Source organism: Sinocyclocheilus grahami, unplaced genomic scaffold (assembly GCF_001515645.1).
Source record: "Sinocyclocheilus grahami isolate Dianchi unplaced genomic scaffold, SAMN03320097.WGS_v1.1 scaffold56.1, whole genome shotgun sequence".
In the NCBI taxonomy this organism is placed as follows: Eukaryota; Metazoa; Chordata; class Actinopteri; order Cypriniformes; family Cyprinidae; genus Sinocyclocheilus; species Sinocyclocheilus grahami.
This window is the reverse complement of record NW_015505235.1, coordinates 3,342,380-3,349,634: the sequence shown is the minus strand read 5'-3', so window position 1 is coordinate 3,349,634 and position 7,255 is coordinate 3,342,380. Positions and strand designations below refer to the sequence as shown.

At 38.2% G+C, this 7,255-nt stretch overlaps 1 protein-coding gene and 1 pseudogene across 1 annotated transcript in view; one reads left to right on the top strand and one right to left on the bottom strand.

Annotated features, from left to right (window-relative positions):
• Window positions 1-955, bottom strand: LOC107584014 (uncharacterized; annotated as a pseudogene).
• A 1,032-nt stretch (window positions 956-1,987) lies between these two features.
• Window positions 1,988-7,255, top strand: part of cdk17 (cyclin dependent kinase 17) — a 57,018-nt gene continuing 51,750 nt past the window's right edge. The window contains exon 1 of the mRNA XM_016270408.1: window positions 1,988-2,371. The gene's annotated coding sequence lies outside the window, so the exon portion shown is untranslated. The remainder of the gene's footprint in view (window positions 2,372-7,255) is intronic.

Genomic DNA, 7,255 nt, shown 5'->3' with positions numbered 1-7,255 from the left:
TCAAGATGAGAAGAAGAAATCGTGCTCATTCTGAATCTGAGCGCGGAATAGAGCATTAGCCTTCGCCACTTTCTCAGGTGTGTTGAGATAATTATTCAGCAGAGCTTTGTAGTGTTTCTCAGGATGGATGCCCATATTTCCCACCTTCCAAGTGTAGTAGGCATTGGTTGAAGGAATGTTGAGATTATCTGCCAGCTAAACCCAGAGTCTGGAGCAGGGCAGAAGACCCACAGCAAAGTACAGTGGCTCGTCATTGTCCATCAGGTTTCTGTAGAACGAAAGATACTTCTTCATAACTGGAGTTTGCTGAATGGGAGGCTCACCCTGTGGAGTATAAAGCATCTTCAGTCAATTCAGAAGCAACTTGAAATGTTTAAAGTTTTTGTTTTTGTGTTCTTACCTTGAAAAAGTATTGTTTGAGCAGGAAGTCTGCAAAACTTTTGTAGCTCGAGTATCTGCCTTTCATGAAGTTCTTGATGTCATTGGGCAGAGCTACTTTTGCACTCATTCTCTTCAACATCTTGGTTACTTTCAGTAGATAGCCGATGTCTTGTATGGTGAAGTTGACATATCGCTCCGCATGCAGGCTGCCGTTCTCCATTTGTCTCAGGAAGTCCAACTCCATTGTCTTACTGGCGATGTCTTTATTCTTCTCCCACAGATATTCATACACATCCTCCACTGCCAGACTGTAACTACAACATGAAACCATGTGAATTATAATACAACCGTATCTATGATAGGCACAAATCATCACTGAAGAGATGCAGAACAACTGTTTATGTTAACCATTACAATTTTGCACATATTCATACCTCATAAAATCTGTAAAAAAAACAAAAACTTCTAGAATCGTGTAAATGGCTCAATAGGACTCACCTGAAACCTAAGAAACAAAGACACAGGAGGGTCGAGGTCTTCATGTTTCTTGGATCTTGTAGTGAACTCGTCTTCAGCTCTTATCTTTAATCCTGACTGTTATTTCTACAGTGAATCAGTCCTTTTATAGTTGTGGTTTATTAGCTAATGCAGAATTGCGCAGCAAGGGATGCTGACGGTAACATCACCGTTTTTAGTATCTGACTGCACATCAATTCCCCGCTTGTGAAACCCGTATTTTTCTAATTTTGAATCTTGCAAGCTTCCTTATCATCCCTGTTGAGTTCCTGTTTAACATCTACAGTGGTGTGAAAAAGATTTCTTATTTTTTGCATGTTTGTCACACTTTAATGTTTGACATCTCAATAAATTAGAATGTCGTGGAAAAAATAATTTATTTCAGTAATTCAACTCAAATTGTGAAACTTGTGTATAAAATAAATTCAGTGCACACAGACTGAAGTAGTTTAAATATTTGGTTCTTTTAATTGTGATGATTTTGGCTCACATTTAAGAAAAACCCACCAATTCTCAACAAATTAGAATACTTCATAAGACCAATAAAAAAATTTTTTTTAGTGAATTGTTGGCCTTCTGGAAAGTATGTTCATTTACTGAACATGTACTCAATACTGGACTTCAAGCAACTTGGGCTATGAGCTTCTCCACCCTTCCTCCAGACTCTAGGACCTTGGTTTCCAAATGAAATACAAAACTTGCTCTCATCTGAAAAGAGGACTTTGGACCACTGGGCAACAGTCCAGTTCTTCTTCTCCTTAGCCCAGGTAAGACGCCTCTGACGTTGTCTGTGGTTCATTTTCCACGACATTCTAATTTATTGAGATGCACCTGTATCTCAGCCAAATATTGTCCTATCCTACCAAACCATACATCAGTGGAAAGCTTATTTATTCAGCTTTCATATTTAAAAAAAATTACCCATATGATTGGTTTTGTGGTCCAGGGTCACATATATGCTAATAAAACAACTGATTAGAACCAGTAGGCTCTTACCGCTGCCACTGAAGAACCTTTTCAAGTTCATGAGGTTCAAACCTACAACCTTATGGCTGCCAAATTGGGTCGTAACCACGACGCCACGAGCAGATATGTCATAGCGGCCGTTAGAGAGCAGGTGGCGCTGTTTGTCAACTTTCAGATGATTGCGATGTTCAAAATAATTGTTCAAGAAGGTTTTCCTCTTCCTCCGATGTCACCCCTAGGCGGAGGCGTCAGTAGACGGGCAGCAGCAGCACCCCTCCCGGCCTCGAGCACCGTCACCAAACGCTCCAGGGAAACGATCGCGAAGCGCTCTGCTGAGGATACCAGCGCAAGTTCGACCGATAAAGGTCGGCCGAAGAAGCTGCGTGTCTTTCGTCTGAAAAGGCGGCTTGTGTTTGTGTGTGTTGGCGGAGAGTGGAAAGACGGCATCCGGCCTCCGAGAAGCAGGCGAGGGCAGGGACTCGCGTCCAAACATCGTTTACCGTCTCTGGTGAGTCTTCCGTTGCGTTTCTTGTAACGATCCGTTTAGGCGGAAGGTAGACGTTAGTCGCGACGCTCTTGTAATGTTTGTCAGTTGTTTAACAAACCAAACTGCCAGGTTTGGGGTCGGAGTGTTTGGATCTGATTAAATGTTGTTTAATCGACGGTTGGTTTGTCGTGTTTAAATGCCGTGTTGTTGGTTTAGCTATGAAAGCAAAGCAAACCCGTTGCTTTGAAGTGTTTATTTAAGCTTTGACTAGTACAGAATTCCACCACCTGGTTGGATAACAATCCTGACAGGCTTTGTAGAGTTGTTTTGTAGTTTTGTTTCATGTCTGTCTTGACGTAAATAGAATCTATAATGTTGAAATTCAGATGTTGTTTTGAGTAAACATATTTATAAAAAGCTGTTCGGTTGAACCAGTTGTTATATACATGTCGGTGCACTGCAAAGAATGTTAAACAATTAAATCCCATATTTTTCCATCTAAAATGCATTTTATTGTTTGGAAAAGTTTCCAAAAGTTAGTTAAAGTCCTTATTTGTTGTCAGAAATCTAAGTACAAATGTATGTATATGTAATCATCCAAGAATAATAAATGCTAATATTTTTTTGTTAAACATTTTCAAATAATGTAACATGCAGTTTTACAAGGAGAAACAATCAGCTACTTATTCAAAATTATAATAAGTATGCTCAAAGTCGTGCTTATTTATGATCCTGTTTTTATATGAGACAGAGATTGCGTAATAATGAATAACACCCTTTAAACATTGCATCTGTATTATGACATTAAAGTGTTCACTTAAAAAGAAGGCAGTGCGCATTTATAGTTGACAGTCTGTGCACTTTCAGACCCTTTAAATGTCAACATTTATTAGATTGTCAATCACTATTTTTAAATGGGTTAATAGACAAACCCCTGCTAAACCACAGATTCAGTCCTCATCCACACATCCTCCTCCAGTCAAACCACAGGTGACTTCGTAACGCTGGGAAATGTGTTGATGGGTTTAATGAATCGTGAACGTGGACAAATGTTTCTCCACCCTCCAGCAGAGCAAAGGGGGTTGCGTTAAAATCCGTGACTGTGGAGAATATCAGCGTGGTGCCAGCTTCACATGCCCTCCGTTATGCCAGGGCTATTTGTGAGTCGAGCAAATGTGAAGGATGAAGACGTGCATGCATTGAATTCTGCAAACAAGCACACATGTATGCATGGCTATGAATGCGTGTGCCCTCTTTGGATGCGATTATGGGCCGGTGGCCAATTTAGGGGTTTGCCATCTCCGGGATGATGATGCCTAATTCTCAATCAGGGGCTCTTGAGATGGAAATGAGGGTGCGTTCCACAGCCTGGCATGCAGCTGTTGCATGGATGACCCAAATCAGGGACTGTGGCTTGGCTGTTCTCAGTCTGGGAGGCTGCATGTAATGTGACCCACATGGTGATGGACGAATGTTGGGTATATGAGATATAGGCACGCCGTTGTTTCTGTGTATGCTGTAGTTGAGCGTTTGATGATGATAGTCAGTGTAACAGAAGGACAATGGGTCCATGCCTCACCCAGATAAAGCTCATGATACAGTTTCACGTCGTGTTAGTGTGTTTTGACAGAGGAGCAGGGTTACATGGCCTTTGTCGCTTCTGGGCCCTTTATACTTGGCCGTCTTTATTGTGGTGGTGGATCATGCTGATTATGCATGGCCCATAAAAAGGCGTCACGAAAAAAGCGTCTCTCACTCTTATTCTCGCGCTTGCTTTCTCACACACACCCACGCGCACTTTGCACTTTTATTTTTGTCTTCCTAATAAACTGTTCGTATCCATATTTCATCCCCCCCCTCTAGCTTTTCCAGAGTATGTGGTTGTGTAATGCGCCGTCTGATAGCGTGAAGTGTAAATGTCTTATTTTACGGTTGAGCTGCTTTGTTGGTTGGTCGGTAATTGGCTGTTTTGGAATCTTCAAAACATGTTGAAAGAGTTCCAAGCTCAGGAAATCTAGAATTGAAGTGGTACAATCCATCAAACTGGACACTGTTGCTAGTGAACTACTAGTCTAGTGAACTAGATTTCTAAGTTTTTTTTTTTTTAGAAAATTTAGTCTTTGCTTGTGCAAAATCCATCACCGTGTTGTTAGGGTGTGCTTGGTTGTTGTCAGGGTGTTCCTAAATGGTTGCTAAGGCGTTCTAAGTGTTGGTTGGCAGAGCTGGGTAGTAACTGATTACGTGTAATCTGGATTACGTAATCAGATTCCAAAAATTAAGTACTTGTAATTAGATTAAATTAGGCCTACATTTTAAAATACTCTGAATCAGAGTACAGTAATAGCCTATTAGTTATTACTATTAATAGATACATTATTATTAACAGGGCTAGTAATTATTCATAAGTTATTGATTCTAGCTAATTCCTTTGTTTCGTCTTTTAAATTTTCCTTTCTAAAATAACCTACCACTTAGGCCTATATACAGTCAGAAAGTCTTCCATTTTTGCTTACATACAGACACAGTAATGATGCAGTACACAAGCCGCGGTTAAGACAGCTAACTCTACTGTGATGTGACGCTGTGTCTCTCTCTCTCTCTCACACACAAACACGCATGTAAAACTCTGCATTTGAACAGTCAATAGCAAATACTTAAACTAGTAACAATACAGTAGCTGATTCAGAAGCGCCAGATTGTCATAGCAAAGTCAGAATGACCTCCTCTCCTAGGTTCACGAAACGGTCGTCCATAAAATGCATTGCTGTTCTGTTGTAAGTGATCTTAAAGATTCCTAAATGCATCTACTTTCGAAAGGCCAAATAAAGTGCCTTTGCTTTCGGCCAGAAACACACAGCGTCTCCCTGACATGGCTGCTTCAACACTAACTGCGGTTACTGAAACCACGCCTTCTTTCTCTGCGTGCACATTTGGGCGGCATTATGCAAATATTCCCACATAGTGACATAGATATGTGGGGGCGTGTTAGAACGAGCCATTTTAGGAGGGCGTGGCAGAGTCTTAACTTTGATAAAGAATGTCCCTTTGGCTTTGAGACTTTAGTCTTTGCAACTTCAGGGATCTTATCTATGCACAATCAGCTTGTAACACTCCAAAGAGAAAGGAAAACTTGAAATCGCATCATATGACCCCTTTAAAGTACCCATGGAAAATATGGAATTTGGAAAAAATTTAATGGAATTTGGGAAAAAATAAAACAGATTTCATAGGGCCTTAAAAATTACATTTTTGTTCAAATTTTAATAAATTGCTGTTTAGTATTGTAGGTTCCATGATTTCAATTAATTATACATGCTTTTTGATGAATAAAATTGAATTTAAGCATTAAAACAGTCTAGAAAAATTTAATGGAATTTGGGATTTCATAGGGCCCTAGGAATCTATTGCCATGTGAGTGTTGTCGGTGGTTACCAATGTGCTGCTATATGGTTGCTTAGGTATTTTGCTTGGTCACTAGATGGTTGCTTACTAGCAGTCGCTCCTTCAAAGTAGGCAAAATATTCTAATTCTATATTTCCAGCTGAGTGTTACTTAATCCTTTCCCATTGAAAGGGTCTGTGGGAAGGAGACAAAATGATGAAAGAAACAAATTGAGTGTAAAAGTGAGAAAATGAAGTAGCAGTGTGTTTTTCACTCTGGAGTCATGCATTGATTTGGTCTCATGGTGTTTTTGCAGAGCGATTGTTCTTGCTTTCTTGTGTGTTTGTGGGTAAGGTGAGCGAGGCGGAGGAAACGCATTGTTGCAGGCATTAATGTAACTTGACCTGTGCAGAGCTGCTAGCAGTCAGGCGGTGGGTTGTGTTATATGAGAATCCGTGTCTCTTGTTCTCTCTGCAGTGGGGTTCTTGTACTATCAGTAGGTCAAGAACATGATGGATACAGTTAATTTGTTATACACAGACATCTCTAACTGCACACCCACACACATCCTCCCACCACACACTATTTTCATACACACCTAGTCACACAAACCAGATACAAAAGTCAGCGTTGTTCCATGTGGTGGTCTTTCTCTGGTCTTTGTTCTTAATCTTGATAACTATCTTTCTCATGTAAACCACCAAGAACATTGTCCAGTGTCTTTCTGAGTGCATCTGAAATTGTTTTTGGTTGAATCGGTTGAAAGAAAGGCACAGTATTATAATAAGGCTGGTTTCGGGTTCATCTAAAGCGGATTAGGCGCATATTTAGAGGATGCATTTTGTGCAAAAAAATTAAAAATACTTGGGATTTTGGGAAATTGCATATCAGATAAAGGACAATACGCTATCAGCACACTAATTAAAGTGGAAAAATATGCTATTAAAATAATAAAAAAATTCAACTGCAAAAAAATGAAAAATTTGTGTTAATTATTTTTTTAAATATTTTATTTTCATTTGTTATGCAATTAAATGTCAAGTTATATTAATATTTAATTTTAATAATAATGATTGTGTAGTATATAATTTATTATTATTATTATTATTGCATGTTATATACTTATGGTTTATAATTGTTATAAAATGTTATTATTGTTATATAATTAAATATTAAATTATATTAATATATAATTGTTATTAATAGTAAATAATTAAATATTTATTATTATTATTATTGTATGCTAAATCATTTTATATGAATTTTTGTTACAACTAACTCAATAATAAATTATATTAAAGTTTAATGATTGCCAATTATAAGTATAATAATAATAATATCTTGGTCGACCATCATGGCCCATCGTTATAGGATATATAAATATTATAATTTATATATTTAACAGAATATTTTAACATTCATTTTGATAGCAGTTATTAAAAAAAAAGTTAACTGTTATGACCCATGCGTAGGCCTAGTGTTTTTTATTTATTTATATATATATATATATATATATATTTATAA